This window comes from Cnephaeus nilssonii (assembly GCF_951640355.1).
Source record: "Cnephaeus nilssonii genome assembly, chromosome: 12".
Taxonomy (NCBI): domain Eukaryota; kingdom Metazoa; phylum Chordata; class Mammalia; order Chiroptera; family Vespertilionidae; genus Cnephaeus; species Cnephaeus nilssonii.
In genome coordinates, this window is record NC_137083.1 from 61802282 (window position 1) to 61825119 (window position 22838).

At 41.5% G+C, this 22838-nt stretch overlaps 1 protein-coding gene across 3 annotated transcripts in view; it reads right to left on the reverse strand.

Annotated features, from left to right (window-relative positions):
- The window catches only part of NRF1 (nuclear respiratory factor 1), a 131726-nt gene that overhangs the window by 99604 nt on the left and 9284 nt on the right, over positions 1 to 22838 (reverse strand). The window lies entirely within an intron of this gene.

The window sequence follows — 22838 nt, forward strand, 5'->3', positions numbered from 1 at the left end:
GCCCACGACTGGGCGGCGGGAGGCTGGGGGGTGGGACTCGGGGTGGCCTATCCGGCCATTGAGAGGCACGGATCCGCTGCCACTGAGGGGGGCTACCCTGCTGTTGACAGGCGCAGGGGGTAGGACTCCCACCCCCCGTGCCTCTCAACGGCCAGATCCGCGGCAGCCCCCCTCAGCGGCCGTTGAGAGGCACAGGGGTCGGGAGTCCCGCCCCCTGTGCCTCTCAACAGCAGGGTAGCCCCCCTCAGTGGCCGCAGACCATCAAAAGTGGGGGAACTGGGTGCCTGTCTGCTCCGGCACCAGGCCTTTCGGAAGCCTCCGCCGAGCTGGAGGCTTCTGAAAGGCCTGGTGCACCAGCGGACAGGCACCCAGCTCCACCGCGAAAAGCGAAAGCGTGTAGGGGACCCTACACGTGCATGATTCAATCATGCACTGGTTCTCTAGTGTGAAATATTTAGGTGAAATGGAAAGAACTCAGTGAACAATTGGATGTGAACAGTGAGGGAAAGGTATCTGCAAGACAACTCCCACGTTTCTGCTTGGGTTAGTGAGTGGGTCATTAATCAAAGCAAGGAATAGGAAAAGAGCAGATGTGCAGAGAAAGACAGTGTGGCAATATTCACGCTAGCTGTCTGAACAGACACCTAGATCTGGAGCTGTGGTGCAAGTGTAAATTTGGGAATTGTCAACAAGGGATGGTAATGAAATCATAGAGCATGAATAAAACTGACCTGGAATATTATGTAAAGGAGGACAATAAAAGAAGCAAGGAAACTTGGGGATTGTTCAAAGGGATATATATATATATATATATATATATATATATATATATATATATATATATATATATATGAGAGAGAAAAAAAACATGTGAAAAAGAGTGAGAGGACATTAGAAGGAAAAGTGAAAGAAATCAGGAGATAGTAGACCATTTCTACATGGTATTGTAGAAATCAACAATATTAATGCAGTGAAAGAAGAGTTGAGATAATAATGCCTTGCCAAAAGAGCTACCACATTCACATTCATTCAACATACATTATAATCACTTTCTGTGTGTCAAACATTGATACAGAGGAGACAGCAGTGAACAACAAAAAGTACCTGCCTTCTTGGATTTTACATCCTATCAGAGGGAGATAAACAATAAACAAAATAAAAGCGTAATATGCTAATTAGACCAAATGTCCTTCCAGACGAAGCCGGGGCTGCAAGAGAAGCCCAGGTCCCGGATGCCAGCAGCTGGGGGAAGGCAGGCCTACTCTTGCACAAATTTCGTGCATCGGCCCTCTAGTGTGTGTGTGTGTGTGTGTGTGTGTGTGTGTGTGTGTGTATGTGTGTGTGTATAAAACATGTTAGGAAGAAGGGAGAGTAGGGAGGGGGCGATTGGTCAAGGAATGCCTTTCTGACAAGTTGACCTCAGAACTGCAGGAAGTAAGTGAGACACATAATATACTTGGGGAAGAGTATCCAGGCACCAGGAACAGCAAATGCAAAGATGCTGAGGCAGGTGTGACCAAGGATTGGCAAAATGTCCCCAGGACCTGAAGCACCCTAAGCTAGGGGAGGAAAGGCAGATGAGGTCAGAGAGATTAGTCAGGGTCAGGCTTGTGGGCCCTTGAAGGCTACATTAAGATCCTTGGATTTTACTCTGAATGAGAAGGGAAGTCTTTGAAAGTTTTTGAGCAGGAGAGAAATACAGAATTTTCTGGCTTACATTTTAAAAGGCAGGCTGAAGGGAGAGACAGGGTGGAAAGAGGAAAACCAATTAAAAGGCTACTGAAAGATGAGCATGGCCTGGACTAGAGTAGCATAAGTGGAGATAGATGGTGAGAAGTTAGATTTTGCATGTGTTGAGGGTAGAGCTGCCAGGATTTCCTGATGATTTGGATGCAGGGTGGTACAATGAAAGAGAGGAGTCAAGAATGACTCTAGACCTAGCCAGTTTGGCTCAGTGGATAGAGCGTCGACCTGCAGACTAAAGGGTCCCAGGTTCGATCCCAGTCAAGGGCACATGCCCGGGTTGCGGGCTTGATCCTCAGGAGGTAGCCAATCAATGATTCTCTCTCATCATTGATATTTCTATCTCTCTCTCTCTTCCTTCCTCTCTGAAATTAATAAAAATATATATATTTTAAAAAGAATGACTCCAAGGTGTTTTGTGTGTTTTTTAAAAATATATTTTTATTGATGTCAGAGAGGAAGAGAGAGTCAAACCGTGACCTCCTAGTTCATAGGTCGAATCTTAACCACTGAGCCACACCAGCCGGGCGACTCCAAGGTTTCTGATTTGAGCAACTGGAAGAACATAACAGCTATTTACTGAAATGGGAATGAATGTCAAAGGAACAATTGAGATGCCTATTAGTTAGCCATGTAGAAATGTTGAGTAGGAGGTTGTGAATTGGCTTCAGTATTATTTTTTAACTGCTTTTTGATGCTTTAAAACTGCTTTTTAAAACTATTTTTAATAGCTTTTAACATTTATTTTTACTCCTTTTTAAAAAATATAATTAAAAAATGTGCTTACATTGCCTGGCCAGCGTGGCTCAGTGGTTGAACATTCATCTATGAACCAGGAGGTCACGATTCCTAGTCAGAGCAATGTCCAGGGTTGCAGGCTCAATCCCCAGTGTGTGTGTGTGTGTGTGTGTGTGTGTGTGTGTGTGTGTGTGTAGGTGCTGGAGGCAGTTCATCAATGATTCTCTCTCATCATTGATATTTCTATCTCTATCTTCTCTCTGAAATCAATAAAAATATATATTTTTTAAAACTGTACTAATATTCTTAGAAATACTGAGGTTAATATTTATTATTTAGGTACATTAATTTTTCAACAAATCAGTTATAAAAGTACCACTAGTACCTTTTCTAAGGAAATAATATACACTAAGTCACAATTACCTATCATATCTCAGTTTACAAATTTCTGTCAAACATTTTTCTTTATTAATGTCAAAACAGTACAGGAAAACAAGGTTAACTATGTAAATTAAAGTAACTATGTTACAGAGATTCAAGAATGAGCTCTGTAAATTACTATACAAATAGTCTTTCTTCTTTTTTTTCTTTTCTTTCCATCTTTTCATAAGATATAGGTGAAGTATAAGCAGAAAAAAGCCAGACTTGGAATCAGAAATGCCTAGTTTTCTAGTTGCATAATCTTGGGAGAGGGGATCATAAAATTTCTACGAGCTTCCATTTCATCATCTGCAAAACTGAAAATAATAATGCTAGTAAAAGCGAACAGGTAGTGCTGGGTGCTTTTCTAAACACTTCTATATGTATAATCTCATGTAACCCTCACAACTCAATGAGGCATTATTTATTATTAGCCTTACTATATGAGGAAATCACAAATGGAGGCTTTCAGAAACTATTTAAATCTTGACAATGTGCACAGTGCTTTACAATTTACAAAACATGTTCACATTTTAATTTTAAAAGTAGGTATAGAATAGTACTTAGACTGAACAATATGAAATTGCTTTTTGTAGGTTCAAAATAGTCAAATATCAGCAATTTCATATGATTCAACCATAACTATTATGCTATGGCCACTTTAAAAATGTGATGTGAAAAAATTTTTTTAACTGTAAAGCACCATGGAAGGTATTATTTTAAGCAACATTAAATAGAACCACACTAAGAATTATTAACACAACTGTGAAATTGAAAGAGGAGTATGAAAGGGAATAGATAATAATTTTATTTAAATTACACATCAATCAATAATCGAAAGTCCATTATATATCCAACCCAGGTTTCCATTTGTTGCCTTAGTATTTTCTGTTGTTAAATCCTTACCCAAGGATACTTTCCATTGATTTTTAAAGAGAGTGGAAGGGAGGGAGAAGACAGAGAGAGAGAAATATCGACTAGTTGCCTCCTACACCAGCCAGACCAGGGCTGAGAATAGAGGTAGGTGCCTTTGACCGGAAATGAACCCGGGACCCTTCAGTCCAAGGGCCAACACTCTATCCACTGAGCCAAACCAGTTAGGGCACAGTCTTAGTATTTTTGAGGATTAATTTTCTGAACAGTATGGAGATAATCTCAAACTAACAGTATTTTCCCCACAACACTCATTACCTCCTGATGTAGTATTTGTTTTTCTGTTTATCTGTTTTCTCAACCCCACATAAAGTTCATCAGGGTAAAGATTTTTCTGTTTTATTCAATGCTTTACTCCCAGAACCTAGAACTGTTTAAGGCTCACAACAATCACTCAAATTCATTTGTTGAATAAATGAGAAATTAGAACTCCCTAAATTAGTCAGAAAGAATGCATGAAATACATTTTAAGACAAAGATAAATAGTACCCAGGGATTTTGTAATATAAATAACAATTTTTTTAAAAAAAACCCTCCTTTCTATATTGTATAATAATTATCCCTACGCATAAATATTTCAAAAGTGTCAAACATTTAAATTCTGAATAGTACCCACACAAAAATTAAAATCCCCATAATTAGGCTGGAGCCATCCAGGCCCAGCCACCTGGTGTGCAGAAGATTGAATAAATTTGTAATCCCTCACCAAAAAAAATAAATAAATAAAAATCCCCATAATTACTTTGTGAGCAATCTATAAAATAAACTGTATCTTGAACTACATGCAAAATTAAATTTAGGATAGCATATATTCAAAGTTACAGACACAGGATTAAGTAGGAAAAATCATCTTAGAATCCTACATAAAGAAAGAAAGAGAAAAACAAAAAAGCACATGTTTCAATACTGAAATAAATAAAATTTGGAAAGTGGTTGAAAACAAAATTAAGATGACTTCATTTAAAAACTAAGAGTAGCATTTCATTTTAGTAATAGAGGCCCAATGCACGAAATTCATGCAAGGGCCTCGGCCCTCGCAGTCACAGCGCCCGGCTTCATCTGGAAGGTCGTCCAGGTCATCTGGACAGTCGTTGCGCTGTTCGGCCTTCCAGTCTAATTAGCATATTACGCATTTATTATTATAGATTTGTTGAACCTGTACAAGATATCCCTAAACTTAAAGGTGGGGGGAAGATATGCTATCCCAAGTTTCTAAAGAACAACACCTCCCGCCCTACCTGGTTTGGCTCAGTGGATAAAGTGTCAGTCTGCAGACTGAAGGGTCCCACGTTCAATTCTGGTCAAGGGCACATGCTTAGGTTGCGGGCTCGATCCCCAGCAGGGGCCATTCAGGAAGCAGCCAATCAATGATTCTCTCTCATCATTGATGTTTCTATCTCTCTCTCCCTTTCCCTTCCTCTCTGAAATCAATAAAAATATTTTAAAAAAAGAACAAAACCTCCCTAAATAACATTTACACTATATTTCCTGTCAAAAATTTTTCCCATGATTATCAAATGTTGCATCCATTTAGAATTAAGTATTTGAAAAAGTATAGAGCACTGTACAAAAAATAACGATAATCAACCTATAAGAATAAAAAAAATATTTTCTTACTACATTTCTCAATGTGATCTTTGATACAATTTTAAATAACAGTAGGGGAAAGGAATCTTTAAATGTAACTTAACATCGCTTCTCGGCCTTTTGGCTAAGATCAAGTGTAGTAAATGTAACTTAACATATACATTTATCAGCAGTCATTGGTCTTGGCCACAATAGACATCCTGCAGCTGGCTGTCAAACCACCAAAAGCTGCTGTCACCCACCTTCCTAATCTCTTAGAACTAAGCTCATTTGGGTCAAAACAAGTCAACTGCCTTTCTCACCAGCAGTAATATACTGGAATAAAAGTGTCAAGTATAATTCTAGCTGCCAAGATTTTGTTAAGGACAGACTTGTAACTAGTAAAGGGGTCATTAAATTAAAGCTATTGCCCAAAAGAAAAGAGTTATCTGCATCTGTAGCTTGATTGTAATAATATCTCTGAGGTTTTGATCTGTAATTAAACCAGAGGAAAAGGAAGCAACTGGTGAAAGAAACCACTGGCATAACTTTTAAAAAGAGTGAATTAAAAGTAAACTATTGAAAGAAAGAGTACTAGTATGCCAGAAGCAATCTAAAAATAATAAAAGCCTAATATGCAAATTGTCCCCTCAACCTGGAGTTGAACGGGGATGGGGGTTGTGGGAGGGAGGGTAGGCCGGTGGCGTCGGCAGGCAGCCAGGGGAAGGGAGGCCCCCAGCCAGCAGCCAGCAGCCAGCAGCTGCTAGGGACCCTACCTGTGCAGGACTTTCGTGCACTGGGCCTCTAGTATGTAAATAAAGCTAGTTATACTTTAAAACAGATTCCATGTGTTGCACAACAAGGAATATTCACTCTGACTCAGTAGAGTTACAAATCAGAACTACAGAGGAATACTACAAACGTATTAAAGGATGAGAGAGTGATGTACAGTGACACAGAAAAATGTCCACAATATACTGTTGGAAATTGAAAGAAAACAAAAAAACAGGATATAAAATCTGCTAGAATGAGTGTGGTCTCATTAAAAAAAAAAAAAGTGTAGATATAATTATGGGCAAACCAAATTAACTAAAAAGATACACTGAAACTGTTAAGAACACTATCCTCTGCAGAATGGAATTACAGATACTTTACTTCTATTTTATGTTTTTCACCCTTTAAAATGATAATGTAAAAGACTAAAATAAGGTAATTACTTTTCTAATGGTGTGTGTATTTGTGTGTGGTTATTTCTGGGAAAGAAAAGACAAACAGCATAATAAGGCTCTCTTCCCCTTTACCAAATGAAAACCTGAGGGTGGCCTCCAAGTTCAGAGACATATATATATGCAGCTTTGATAGTGTATATATGTGTGTGTGTGTGTGTGTGTGTGTGTGTGTGTGTGTGTGTGTGTGTATACACACACACACACACACACACACTCACACATACATATACACTATCAAAGCTGCATGATGTCCTCTGGGAACCCTTTCTTTAAACAGAATACATAAGATAAAGTGTAGCTTCTATTATTGAAGGGGCTGGGGAACAGAGAGAGCTATAGCCATCCATCGCCCTCACCCCCTGCAGTATGCTCTGAGGCTCCTTAGCACTCCACAGAGCACAAGTGGAAACCCCCGGTTACTCAAAGTCTTCCATTGTGCAGTCGGGAAACTGAGGTCCAAGAAAATCAGCCACCTTACAGACTGGCCCTAGGGTCATTCTATCTACTGGGCATTATAGCAATAGTCTTTGGGCTGTGTCTTCTCCAGTATATACAGAAAAGCTTAGAGAAAGCTAAAAACACAGATGAATTGGCTCCGAAATACCAAAAGAAGACCGAATAATCAAAATTAATAAATGTCCAAAAAAGAAAAAGAAACGAAGGTTCTTGACATTTAACATGATTTAAGTAAACCACAACTCTCTAATGGATTTGCAAATGTATGCTTTTCTACTGTCTGAGGTTCAAGTTTAGCTATACATATCCATCAAAGTAACAAAAGCTGGAATCTGCCACTGAGAAAAGCAAATGGAAAAAAGGCAACAACAGGACAATTTTGGAAACTAAAAAGAGAAAAGATAGTCAAGTAGATAGATAACTAGAGCTGCCAGAGATAACGAAGTCCGCCTTTGGAGGGTGAAATCAAATTCCAAAAAGGCTCCAACAGCCTAAAATAATGAGCAAAAATCTCAAAGGGTAAATTTTAATTGGCATAAACACACTATTCTGAACTTTGGTCTTAAAAAAAAAGCCATTTCAGAAAAGCATGGGATGATGAAGACTTGTATCATCATTTAAAGAAAAATTCAGGGGTGCTGGTTAACACTAAACTTAGTATGGAAATAAGCATCAGATGACAATCAGCATATGCAAAATGTGGACAACTGAAGGGGAATTATGCATCAGCCTCATCACACCTGTATTTAGTGCTGGGCACTTTAGTTTTTAAAGATGTAGAGAAATCCCATTATATTTCACTATGAAAAGGACCAAATATTATAAGGAAGAGTTGGAAAAACAGATGACAAAACCTTGAGAAGAACTTCTGCTTTCCCCCAAAAAAAACACACATTACTCAGGTATGCAAAGGAATGCTTGCCCTGTGCAGAATCTTAGAGGACTTTTGCTTCCGTACTTTCCGCATGCTAGTCTCTCAAGAAACATGCAAGGCTCACTTCTCTAGTGCCCTAGGAGGTTGTCTATGCTTTGCATGAAGAAACCTAACGATGGCAGAACTCTCTGCTTCCTGACAACCCACTCCTTCACACCCATCAGAAAAATCATCTGGAGAGAAACCAAGATGGCGGCATAGGTAAACACCTGAAATTGCTGCCTCGCACAACCACTTCAAAACTACAACTAAAAGACAAAACGGACATCATCCACAACCACAGGAAGGCGGGCTGAGCGGAAATTCTACAACTAGAAGGAAAGAGAAAAGCACACTGAGACTCAGAGGAGCTGTGGAAGTAAAGTGCAGAGGTACAGAGGCATGCGCACGGAGAGGGCTGGCAACTGAGTTCGCGGCTGTCTTTTTCAATCAGGAGGGAGACACAAGCTCCGGACTGCTCTGAACTCCAGTTCCGGGCGAGACTCTGGGGACCCAGACTCATACGGGGAGAAACTGGACTGTCTGGCATCGGGCGAAACTTGAGGGCGGCTTTCTCTCAGAGATGCTTGCAGCGATTACCGAGGGACAATGAGACCCAGGGGCCTCTTAGGGCAGGGCTGACTGGAAGCCATTGCTGTTTGTTCCGCCCTAAGACCCCACCCCACCAAAGCTGTGTGCAGAGGCTTTTGCATATGAATGGCCTGGTCCTTTGAAATTTAAACTTACCTAACAAATTGCAGCTGAGTCAGAGAGACCCAGAACATCCAAAAGAAGGCCCAAGGCCCCACAGCAGCTTGCAATGCTTCACAGCTGGGCCTCATCTGGGCATCTCCAAAACCCAAACAAAGAAGAGGAATCTGCAGATTTCTCTGTAGCTCCTGCTGGGTGGCCTCAGGCAGAGGCTAAATTAACACCTCCTTGGAGATCCAAGAGCCAGTGTACCCAGGGGTCAGAGTGGGACCATCCAGATTACAACTCCTCAGATCCATAAGGGACACACTCAGGGGCAGACTCAGTGAGCACCAAAGCCCCACTGAAGCAAGTCTTGCCTCATAAGGGTGTCTCCAGCACATTACTTCTCCCATTGTAGACACTGCTGATCCTCACAGCCAATTGGCCTGGAGGTCAATTCCCCCCAGTGATACCAACAACAATCAAGGCTTAACTACAACAAGACTGTGCACACAGCCCACAAAGGGGTGCACCAAGAGTGTCCACCTCAGGTAACTGGAGAGGCTGAGCCACTGGGCCCTATAGGACACCTAGCACACAAAACCACTCTATCAACACAGGGAAGCAGCCAAAATGCAGAGACAAAGAAATAGGTCACAAATAAAAGAAATGGAGGAAAGCAAACGACTGGATATAGAGTTCAAAACCACGGTTATAAGGTTTTTCAAGAATTTTCTAGAAAAGGCCGATAAATTTAGTGACACCCTCGAGGATATGAAAAAGGACCAACTAGAAATTAAGCATACACTGACTGAAATAAAAAATAATATACAGAGATCCAACAGCAGACTAGAGGATTGCAAGAATCAAGTCAAAGATTTGAAATACAAAGAAGCAAAAAACACCCAACCGGAAAAGCAAAAAGAAAAAAGAATCCAAAAATATGAAGATAGTGTTAGGAGCCTCTGGGACAACTTCAAGCGTACCAACATCAGAATTATGGGTGTGCCAGAAGAAGAGAGAGAGTAAGATACTGAAAACCTATTTGAAGAAATAATGACTGAAAACTTCCCCCACCTGGTGAAAGAAACAGACTTACAAGTCCAGGAAGCGCACAGAACCCTAAACAAAAGGAATCCAAAGAGGACAACACCAAGACACATCATAATTAAAATGCCAAGAGCAAAAGACAAAGAGAGAATATTAAAAGCAGCAAGAGAAAAATAGTTACCTACAAGGGAGCACTCATACGATTGTCAGCTGATTTCTCAACAGAAACTATGCAGGCCAGACAGGAGTGGCAAGAAATATTCAAAGTGATGAATAGCAAGAACCTACAACCAAGATTACTCTACCCAGCAAAGCTATCATTCAGAATTGAAGGTCAGATAAAGAGCTTCACAGAGAAGGAAAAGCTAAAGGAGTTCATCACTGCCAAACCAGTATTATATGAAATGCTGAAAGGTATTCTTTAAGAAGAGGAAGAAGAAAAAGGTAAAGATAAAAATTATGAACAACAAATACTTATCTATCAACAAGTGAATCTAAAAACCAAATGAATAAAAAAATCTGATGAACAGAATAAACTGGTGAATATAATGGAATCAGGGGCATAGAAAGGGAGTGGACTGACAATTCTTGGGGGAAAGGGGTGTGGGGGTGCGGGAAGAGACTGGATAAAAATCATACACCTATGGGTGAGGACAGTGGGGGAAGGGGGGCTAAAGGCAGAGGGTGGGGTGGGAACCGGGTGGAGGGGAGCTATTGGGGGAGTGGGGGAGGAGAGGAACAATTGTAATAATCTGAACAGTAAAGATTTATTTTTTTAAAAATCATCTGTTGACCAGAATTCTGCCCTGCCGTACCTAACTTCTTACCTATTTTTTATTATTAGGGCCATCTAATCTAATAATAGACAAATATGCAAATTGACCACACCTTCGCCACGCCCACCAACCAATCAGGACGAATATGCAAATTATCAAAACAAAAGATGGCGGCTAATTTGCATATCGCTACAGCGTAGAAAGAAGCCAAGAGCTGCAGAAGGGAGCAAAGCTGCAGAGAAGCAAGCAAGCGGGGGGAGGGGGGGGGGGTGAAGCGGAGGCGGGGCCGGGGGAGAAGGAAGTTGAGCAGGCGGGGCCGGGGGAGAAGGGGCGGGGCCGGGGGAGAAGGGAGGAGCAGAGGCGGGGCCAGGGGAGAAGGGAGGAGCGGAGGCGGGGCCAGGGGAGAAGGGAAAAACAGGCGGGCTGGCAGAGAAGGCGGGCCGGGGGAGAAGGGAGGAGCGGAGGCGGGGCCAGGGGAGAAGGAAGGAGAGCGGGCTGGCAGAGAAGTTAGAAAAGCAGGCAGGCTGGTGGAGAAGGCGGGGCGGGGGACAAGGGAGGAGAGCAGGCAGGGTGGGGTAGAGTGCAGCAGGAAACCCTATTGCAGGATTTTTCCTGCAACGGGAACGCTAGTATATTTATAATTCCTATTCCTAATAAGAGTCTTTTAATATATATAATATATTTTTATAGTTTACATATATATTTATTTTTAAAATATGGTCTATATATGATCGTTTATAGCTAATAGTTACATAATGCTGAATACATGTGAATATATAGAATGCATGGTGGTGAGAAAAGACTGAGATCATCAGGTGGGGGGTGGGGGAGGCAGCTTCATCTAATGAAGAGACAATGTTGCTGGTGGAGCTTTCCCAACACTGGCACTGATGAGAGAAATGGCTAGGACTTTTCTTTCTTCACTTCAAACAATGGTTTGGTGGAGCTCCTGTTTGCCAGCAGTAGCCTATAGTGGCACTTAACTCAAATCGTATATCATGCTCTTCTTGCTCCCTCCTCCCAGTGGTATGGTATGCTAATAAAGGTCTAACTAAAAAGTACACATGAATTCAAAGGCTCATAGGCCAAAAAAAGTTCCATACAATTCAGGAATCAGTGCTTTGCAGTGACACTGAGTTACCCAGAAAAAATATAAACAGTACATAGTATTGTGGTTTAAACAGCACAGAAATACTCATTGTAGGCTTCTTTTTCATTTTTTTAAGACTTTTGTAAAAAAATATATTTTATTGATTTTTTACAGAGAGGAAGGGAGAGGGATAGAGAGTTAGAAACATCAATGAGAGAGAAACATCGATCAGCTGCCTCCTGCACACCCACTACTGGGGATGTGCCCGAAACCAAGGTACATGCCCTTGACCGGAATCGAACCTGGGACCCTTCAGTCCCAAAGGCAGGACACTCTAACCACTGAGCCAAACTGGTCAGGGCGAGACTTTTTTTTTTTAAGAACAGTTTTAGGTTTGCAACAAAATTAGTAGGGAGGTACAGAGATTTACCATATACCCTCTTGACTTCACACATGCAATCTATCCCTATCCCATCATAACTATCACTCATTAGTGTTACTATTTTTTTTAACCATGAATGAACTTACATTGATACATCATAATCACCCCAAAGTCCATAATTTACCTTAGGGTTTACTCTTTTTTTGTTGTTAATCCTCACCCGAGGATAATTTTCCATTGATTTTTAGAGAGAGTAGAAGAGAGAAGGAAAGACAGAAACATCAATGTGACAGAAACACATCGATTGGTAGCCTCCTATATAAGCCGTGACCAGGGCCTGGGCCAGGGAGGAGCCTGCAACCAAGGTACAAGGTGCCCTTGACTGGAATCAAACCCACAACCCACAACCCACAACCCTTCAGTCTGCGGGCCAGAGCCAAACCGGCTAAGGCTGATTTTTTTTTCTTATCTCCAGAGTTTTGGCTTTTCCAGAATGTCACAATAGTTGTAATCATACAGTCATGTTATTTGCTTGTAAATATACACAGGAAATATTTTATGTAAGATTAAATATTTTATGATCTTTATTTGAGATAGGAGTAACAACTTTTTAAAAAAGTAGGGATGAGGAATGGAGGCAGGGAAAGATTGAGATGGTTTAGAACTAGAACTGTTCCTTCCTATTTCTGCCTTCAATTTTACTGCCCATTCCTACATCCTATCCCTAAACCAGAAATAAGACTGTCATAAACAAATCACCTAAAAACAAAAGAAGAAATACTATTTAGCAAACTCTAAGATTATCAAAACGTAGCTAGATGGATTGAGACATCACACGCCAGAAGAGAATATATCCTGCCATCTAATCACCCAATTCTGCCCTAGCAGGTTTGGCTCCAGAGCGTCGGCCTATGGACCAAAGGGTCCCGGGTTTGATTCCAGTCAAGGGCATGTGCCTTGGTTGCAGGCTCCTCCCTGATCAAGGCTTGTGCAGGAGGCAACCAATCGATGTGTTTCTCTCACATTGATGTTTCTACCTTTCCCTCTCTCTTCTACTCTCCCTAAAAATCAATGGAAAAATATCCCCAATTGAGGATTAACCAAAAATATACAAACATAAAAATAATAATAATCACTCAATTCCTTGCCCCCAAAAGGGAAAGTATAGTCCATAACCACACTAGGGCAGGTTTTCTTAAAGGGGAAATTTACTCAATTAAAACTATCTACCTGGCCCTAGCCGGTTTGGCTCAGTGGATAGAGCATCGGACTGCGGACCCAAGGGTCCTGGGTTCAATTCCAGTCAGGGGCACGTACCTTGGTTGCAGGCTCCTCCCTGGCCCCAGGCCCTGGTCTGGCGCGTGCAGAAGGCAACCAATCGATTGCCTCACATTGATATTTCTCTGTCTTTCCCTCTATCTTCCACTCTCTCTAAAAATCAATGGAAAAATATCCTCGGGTGAGGATTACCAAAACAAAAATCTATCTACCTGAATCTGCAGCTTATATGGACACAGGAACTTTATTCAGTATTCTTCATAAAAAAGTGATTTGTTTTTAACATTCACCTTCTGTAACCCTTTTTGAAAAGACTTTACTAGATCAAGCACAAGCACTGACCTACTGAAATTTCAATTAGAGGTTTGCTTTTTAGATCAGATCCACCTTAGTGAGGCTTCTCTTTACTACAAATTTAAGGACCTAAAAAGTAGAGGACTCATTAATAGAAGCAGCCTAAAAAGGCTCGAGTTGATGGCTCTGTAGGTACTTATACATGTGTAACCTTTTCCTTTGCATTTCTGAAACCAGTTAATTCCTATTTCAATATCACCTTACAATTACTTCTTTATTTCATGATTTGCATTTAACAAGTATATTGAACACTCCACTTGTTCATTCTCTTGCACAATTTTCTGTGGAAAAGCTGTGTCATCAAGACTGCCTGGATGGATGTGAGACTGCCTATTATTTTACGCACCAAGTTTTGTCCTGTTTAAATGTCATCATATCACTCATTAAACAAATATTCTTTGAACTTTTCCGTGTAAAATCCTGGACCAGAAACTGAAGGGGGGGAGGGGGGGCCAGGGATGTTCTGGATAATTAGTTTAATTCTTAAACAGCTTACAACATTCTCAAAGTGAACCACAGAACCCTGGAGGTCCCCACTGAGACTTTTTCCAGAAATCCATGAGGTCAAAACTATTTTCATAGTAACCAAGACATTATTTGCCTTTTCTCACAGTGCTTATATCTGCACTTACGATGCAAAAGCAAAGGTAGGGCACCTTAGCACAATTTAAGGCAATGGCACCACACTATAGTAGTAATCACTACATTTTTCACCTTTGTATACTCACAATTTTTTTTTAAAAAGAGCCAATTTTATTTAAGAATGTGTTGATGTAAATGTAAAAATTATTAATTTTAGCTCTGGCCAGTGGGTCTCATTAGTTAGTGTCAATTCCCAGTCAATGGCAAGTACCTGGGTTGCTGGTTAGCTCCCTGGCCCATGTCAGGGCATATTCAGGAGGTCTCTGTCACACTGTTTCTCTCTCTGTTTCCTTTCCTTTCTTTCCCTTTTCCTTTCCTTTCCTCCCTTCCACTCTCTCTGAAAAGCAATGGAAAAAATGTCATGTGAAGATTAACAAACAAAAATAAATTTTATTAAATCTTTACCCTTAAGATTTACCCTTCACATATTTTTACTATTGTGTAACCAAATGGAAAGTATGCAAAAAGCACTTCCACATTTGAAAGTGTGGTGGCTGTTTTGAAAAGCACATGTACCATACTATGAGCTGCAAAAATGAATTAACCACTTTTTCACAAGGAACAACATTTTTCCTTGAAAGAGTGGCTGATAAAAAAACAAAAAACAAACCTGTAAGGTTGTTCAAACCTGGGTAACTGACATTTTCTCAAAAATTAACAAAGTGTAGCCCTAGCCGGTTTGGCTCAGTGGATAGAGCGTTAGCCTGCAAACTGAAAGGTCCCAGGTTCAATTCCGGTCAAGGGCACATGCCCAGGTTGTGGGCTCGATCCCCAGTGGGGGACTTTCAGGAAGCAGCCAATCCATGATTCTCTCTCATCATGGATGTTTCTCTCTCTCCCTCTTCCTTTCTCTCTGAAATAAATAAAAACATATTTTAAAAAATTAACAAAGTGGGCTTGTCACTTCAAGGAAAATAATTGACAGTATTTGTTGCCAATGATAAATGTGATAGTTCAAGTGATAATCAGAATTCTGGAAAACTTACATCTGCCATTAAAACTTGATAGCTCTCCATTACTTACAGGCCTTTTCTGATGAGATCAGTGGTAGTGTTAAATAATGTGATTTTTGTGTAAACATTTGGAGAACCTGCATAACTCAGTAAACTAGTATTTTCCAAATGATCAATGTATGATGTTACAAAATCATGCATGGGTTAAAGGATCCATGCATGATAAACATCAGATTTCAATGTAACAAAATACAATCATGGTTTCAGAACCTACACTGCAACTCATCTTTAAAAAAATAACACAGCTGCCCTAGCCAGTGTGGTTCAGTTGGTTGGAGTGTCATCCCATGCATCAGAAGTCAGGGCACATACCTAGTTGTAGATTCAATTGGGGTGCATGCAGGAGGCAACTGATGGACATATCTCTCTCACATTGGTATTTTCTTCCCTCTATCTCTCTTTCCCTTCCTCCCTCTCTAAAAATCAATGTTTAAAAGATGTTAAAAGTTTAAAAAATAATAATACTGCTGAGTTTTGGTGTATAGCAAAGAAGAATCTCCACAATTATCTGAAAAGGCTCTTAAAATGCTCTTCCTTTTTCGCACCACCTATGTGGTATGAGACCAGGTCTTCTTATATGTACTTTAAACAAAACAACATCCTGCAGCAGCTTGAGTGCAAAAGCAGATACAAGCCTGGCTGGTGTAGATCAGTGGTTGAGCGTCAACCCAGGAACCAAGAGGTTGCTGGTTCCATTCCCGGTCAGGGCACATGCCTGGGTTGTGAGCTCAATCCCCAGTAGGGGGTGTGTAGGAGGCAGCCCTGATCAAAGATGTTTCTCTCTCATTGATATTTCTCTCTCTCTAAAAATCAATAAAAACATTTTTTTTAAAAAGCAGATACAAGAAACATATTTCACCTATTTTAACAGTGGATGTACTATTATTTTTTAAATAAATTAATAAACATTTTCAAAATTTGTTTCAATTTCTAACGCAGCAAATATCAAAAGTTATAACCCACATAAACAAAAGCTCTGGAGTTCTCAATAATTTTTAAGAGTATAAAAGGATCCTGACTGGCTTACAGTGTAATAAGAGGGGAAAAAACAAAAACAAATAATAACCCACATTAGAATGTGATGATGCCATAGTCCTACTACTCTTGGACATTCCAGCTCTTCCTAAACTATGACACCTACCGGGTTACTGAAATAATTTATTTAGCCCTGCTGTCAATAGAATCAAAATGAGTAATTCATTTAGAAAGCATGAAGAGGGCTCAAGCAATATCATGATAATGTGTTAAACCAATTTGAATTGATGGGTTTTTCTTTACTCACTTTCTAAATAAATGGCCAGAAATAAAAATGTTTTATTTCCCTGGTATAAACTTAATAAACCTATAAAGAGAAGTCTTTCACAAAGGATTATATAATATACAACTCCTGGAAATGCATTCCACACAATCAAATTAGTAATAGAGATCTATGGAACTTGGTTCCCTGCCTCTGAACACTGGGGTGGGTGGGCGGGGGGGGGGGGGGGGGGGACTAGAAATCCTACATTGGTGCTAAAGATCAGGATATCAAAGACGTCACCCGGCCGGTGTGGTTCAGTGGATTGAGCATCGTCCCATGCAACATGCCTGGGTTGTGGGCTAGATCCCCAGTGGGGAATGTGCAGGAGGCAGCCAATCGATGTTTCTCTGTCATCGATGTTTCTATCTCTCTCTCTCCCTTGCACTCTCTCTCTAAAATTAATAAAAACATATTTTGAAAACAAAAAAGATATCCAAGATGTCATTCAAAAAAGGAGAACCATATGCACCTAAGCAATCATTTGTGGTTTTAAAGACACACACACACACACACACACACACACACACACACACACACACACACGCGACACACACATTTTTGCTTATCCTACTTTGAAGGACACAGAAGAATCTGGTAGTGGTGGCTATTTCTCAAAGAGAAACTGTGAGGAAACACTTCTTACTGTATTCTTTTTATACTGTTTGATCTTTTAACTATGTACATGTAATAATTATTCAAAAATAAGTATTTAAAACACCATTTCTACATTACTCATTTCTCTAGTTTTTTACCTCAAATGCAAATTAATAAATATGGATTTCATTAAATGCTTGTTAAATAAGCAATGGACACACATCTCATATATCTGACAAAAGCATCAATTGCAAGCTATCCATCAACCTGCAAGTGATCAGCCATTGATTACCTGAAGGAATACCTAATTATCTGATTACAGAAGGAGTATCTATTAATGCCATCCTTCTGCCAACATAACTGATATAGTTGCTATTTCAATTGTAGCTCTTTTCCTTTATAAATTCACTAAAGCATGTTTTAACAAATATTCTCTGAATAGCACCAAAGTAGGTTAAGTTTAAAGATTCTTTTAAACCATGCAGCGACATTAAATTCAGATTTAGCTCCTATGTACTAAGCCTATGACTTGATCATGTAACACTTGTAACATACAATGTAAATGTGACAATGTGCACTTGGATCTAAACAACTGCACAATATATAGATTTAATAATTATACCAATGAAAAAGGTTTGGGGATTTTAACCAATTCTAAGTTTAAGGAGCCAATCTTATGCTGTGGCTACAAATATAAAATCTAATTCAAACTTGGGATACATTAATCAAAGTGGCTACATGGTGCCCAGGATACAGAAAAATTGGACCTACTGTAGTTTGTACTTACCTGACCAGTCCCACATCTTATACTAGGCTCACACAAATCTAGGGTCCCTGACAAAGTGCAGTAAGGTCAGGGTAGTTTGGTGGAAGGCAACATTTAATGAGTTAGCTATCGTGTATCAAGTACTTCACATGAATTTTCCTTAAATCTTCACATATCAATGATATAGGCATTATTATCCTTGTCTTAAAATAAAGGAGATTTAGACTTAGAAAGGGTAAGTAATATGCTCAAGTTTGCAAAGCTAGTAGGTGGCATTATCAGGATTTAAGCAGAGTCCTAGGAAACTAGTACAGCACCCCTCACCCCCCCCCACCCCCGCCAACTCTATCTCTCCAGTATATCCCATTACCTTTCCAATAAGGCTTAAGGTCCTAGAAATGTTTAGACTAAAATAGAGACAATTCAGAGGACTTTATAAGAAAACTAGAGGCCCGTGCACGAAATTCATGCACAGAGAGGGGTGTATCCCTCAGCCCAGCCTGCACCCTCTCCAATCTGGGACATCCCTCTCACAATCCAGGACTGCTGGCTAAAAACACTTGCCTGCCTGCCTGCCTGATTGCCCCTAACTGCTTCTGCCTGCCAGCCTGATCACCCCCCAACTGCCCTCCCCTGCAGGCCTGGTCCCCCCTAACTGCCCTCCCCTGCAGGCCTGTCCCCCCCCAACTGCCCTCCCTTGCAGGCCTAGTTCCCCCCAACGGCCCTCCCCTACCAGCCTGATCACCCCCCAACTGCCCTCCCCTGCAGGCCTGGTCCCCCCTAACTGCCCTCCCCTGCAGGCCTGTCCCCCCCAACTGCCCTCCCTTGCAGGCCTAGTTCCCCCCAACGGCCCTCCCCTACCAGCCTGGTCACCCCTAACTGTCCTCCCCTACAGGCCTAGTCACCCCCAACTGCCCTCCCTTGCAGGCCATCACCCCCAACTGCCCTCCCCTGCCAGCCTGGGTCTCCCCCAACTGCCCTCCCCTGCAGGCCTGGTCCCCCGCAACTGCCCTCCCCTGATGGCCCAATTGCCCCTAACTGCCCTCCCCTGCTGGCCTGGTTTCCCCCAACTGCCCTCCCCTGCAGGCCTGGTCCCCCCTAACTGCCCTCCCCTGCAGGCCTGCCCCCCCCAACTGCCCTCCCTTGAAGGCCTGGTTCCCCCCAACTGCCCTCCCCTGCAGGCCTGGTCGCCCCCAACTGCCCTCCCTTGCAGGCCTAGTTCCCCCCAACTGCCCTCCCCTGCCAGCCTGGTCGCCCCTAACTGTCCTCCCCTACAGGCCTAGTCACCCCCAACTGCCCTCCCCTGCCAGCCTGGTCCCCCTCAACTGCCCTCCCCTGCAGGCCTGGGTCTCCCCCAACTGCCCTCCCTTGCAGGCCTGGTCGATCCCAACTGACCTCCCCTGCTGGCCTGGTCGATCCCAACTGCCCTCCCCTGCAGGCCTGGTTGCCCCCAACTGTCCTCCCCTGCAGGCCTGGTCCCCCACAACTGTCCTCCCTTGCAGGCCTGGTCGATCCCAACTGACCTCCCCTGCTGGCCTGGTCGATCCCAACTGCCCTCCCCTGCAGGCCTGGTTGCCCCCAACTGTCCTCCCCTGCAGGCCTGGTCCCCCCAACTGCCCTCACCTGCCGGCCTGACCGCCCACAACTGCCCTCCCCTGCCGGCCATCTTGTGGCAGCCATCTTTGACCACATGGGGGCAGCCATGTTGTGTGTTGGAGTGATGGTCAATTTGCATATTACTCTTTTATTAGATAGGATAGGAAATATATTTGTTTTTGGAAGTCCTAGAGAACAGAAGTAAGACCAGCAGGTAAAAGTTACAGGGAGAAATTTCAGTTGAAATTAAACTTTCTAACTATCTAAATATCTTAAAGACTAAACAGACTTTGGATAAATTGTAAATTTCCTATCACTGGGTAAGTGCTGGAAAAGTACAAAAATGAGGGAGACCTTGTAAAACTTCCCTGAGGAAATGATGCTTGAGCAGAGACCTGAAAAAAATGTGTAAGGTTTTGCTAAAAAGAGGAGAGGAAAAGCTTTCCAGGCAGAGGGAACAGCAATAGGAAAGGCCTTATGGTTAGGGGAACATGGCTGATACAAAATGAGTCCAAAAGGCCGGTGTGGCCATATTAAGGAACTTTGTCTTCATCCAAAATTCAATTGGAGATGTAATCACACCCATGTCTTTAGAAAAGATCAAGTCATTCTGGCTACACTGAGAATGGACTAGTGCTCAGTCAGAGTGGATGCAGGTGGACCAGTTAAAGGCTACACTGAGAATGGACTAGTGCTCAGTCAGAGTGGATGCAGGTAAAGGTCAGGCAACAATGCCAACTCAAGACAAAAGTGGTAATGGTGGCCCTGGCTGGTTTGGCTAATTGGATAGAGTGTCAGCCTGCAGACTGAAGGGTCAAGATACTGATTTAAGCATCTTAATCGTAAAGTATAAATGATGTTTTTTTCCTAGAAAAGATCCTAATCTTCAAAGTAGAAGAGAATAAACAAATCAGATTTTTTTTCTTTCGACACACCTCCATAGGTTTTATACTATACTTAGATAAAAAAAAATAACCATTTTACTTTAGCTATTAATTGGCATAACTAAGGGGCTATTTACCCTAGAGTTGCTTTGCATTTTTGCCTTAAAACACAAACAAAAAACCAGCTACCAGAGAGATTAACAACAGAACTAAATGCAGGAAAACTAGGTTACAATTCTAGAGAATCCACTGTATAAACTCTTTAAAGAAGTTAACTTTGACCCTGACCGGTGTGGCTCAGTGGTTGAGTGTCTACCCATGAACCAAGAGGTCCCTGGTTTGATTCCCTATCGGGGCACATACCCCTTTTTCGGACTCAATCCTCAGTAGGGGGCGTGCAAGAGGCAGCCGATGGATGTTTCTCTCTCATTGATGTTCCTAACTTGCTATCTATCTCTCTGCCTTCCTCTCTAAAAATCAATAAAAATACATTTTTTTTTAAAAGTTAACTTTGAGAAGGATCCAGTTATCCTTTACATAAAATTAGAATTATATATATCACATACTCATTGAAGGGAAAGCATGAATTAGATTGCACAGCATTTTATATTTATACTAGAGACCCGGTGCGGTCCCTCAGCCTGGCCTGCAGGGATCAGGCCGAAACCGGCTCTCAGACATCCCCGAGGGGTCTCAGATTATGAGAGAGCGGTTCTCAGGTGACACACCCTGGAATCGGAATCAGGCTCCCTCCTTTCTGGTTCCAGGTGTATCACCTGAGAACCGCAGCTGCCAAGTCACCACAGCTCGGCAGCTCCTGCCCCCTGGTGGTCAGTGTGCATCATAGCTACCAGTCGGACAGTCGCTAGGTTTTTATATAAAGAGATATATACTTATATGTATAGAAAGTATTTTGAACTCCCCATAGTTAATGCTAAAATCAAATAAGTATTTTTTTTGTTATAGTCAAAGAGATTGTTTTTATTGTTGTTTAAAGTATTACATATGTCTCCTTTTTCCCCCCCGAATGGCACCCCCCCAGCCACTCCCACCCCTAAGGGCAAGCCCCCACTGCCCCAGTGTCTGTGTTCATTGGTTTATGCAATATGCATGCATATAATTCCTTTGGTTGATCCCTAACCACCCCTCCCCTGTCCCTTGTCTCTGGATCTACAAATAAGTATTTTTTAACTTCTTTATTATACTGTTGCTGCTACCAATATCTAATTTGCTCTCAATGGGAATATAACAACTCAGAAGATCCCAGGGTAAAATAAAAAACCAATAATATATTGGTTCACTTCAGAAACTACCCTGCAAACAGGAATTTTACCTCAGGAAATATTAGGGCAGAATGGGGGAAAAAAATGCAAGTTAATATGTGAATGAAATTGAGGTTAACCCAGGATTTAGATTTCATTCTTCACTAAGTAAGCTTTCAGAGGCAAGCCCTTCCGCCCTTACTCCAAGTTATACTTGCCTCAGCAAAACCACACAGCGCATGCAGTAAGCATTTGCTGGACAAATTTTATATTTGGAGAGAGACTTTTAAACATCTTTTATATTTCATCAAAACAAAGAGATTTAGCCCTACCCAGTTTGGCTCAGTGGATAGAGCACTGGACTGCAGTCCAAAGGGTCCCTGGTTCGATTCTGGTCAAGGGCATGTACCTTGGTTGCGGGATCCCTGGCCCAGGGCCCTGGTCAGGGCTCGTGCAGGAGGCAACCAATGGATGTGTTTCTCTCACATCAATGTTTCTATCTTTCCCTCTCTCTTACACTCTTCCTAAAAATCAATGGAAAAATATCCTCAGATGAGGATTAACAAAAAAGACCCCTAACAACACAAAACAAAGGGATTTATCACTACCCATTAAGAAAGTTTCAGAGAAAGCCCAGCCAGCAGGAATGGTTCGTTGGTTGAGCATGGACCTACGAACAAGGAAATCGCAGTTCGAATCCTAGTCCAGGCACATGCCCAGGTTGCTTGATCCCCGGTGTGGGACATACAGGAGGCAGCCAATCAATGATTCTCTCTCATCATTGATGTTTTTCTCTCTCTCTCTCTCTCCCTTCCTCTCTGAAATCAAAAATTTATTTTAAAAAAAGTTTCTGAGCAAAATAGATATATCAAAATATCCTTAGTCTTTACTGGTTCAAAACAGTATGCATAGTATTACTATATATTACCATATACAGTATGTATATATATACTGCATGTGTATGCACACATGTGCATACATGTATACTTAGGGAAATATCCAAATCCACACATATTAAAATATTGTTAATTATTTGGATGGTAGAATTATGATTATTTTTAATTTTCTTCTCTGTTTTCCTACAATGAACACATATACATGCCTTTTTAAGAAGAAAATAACCTTTATTGTTTAACATGTCATAACAACAGACTTCAAAA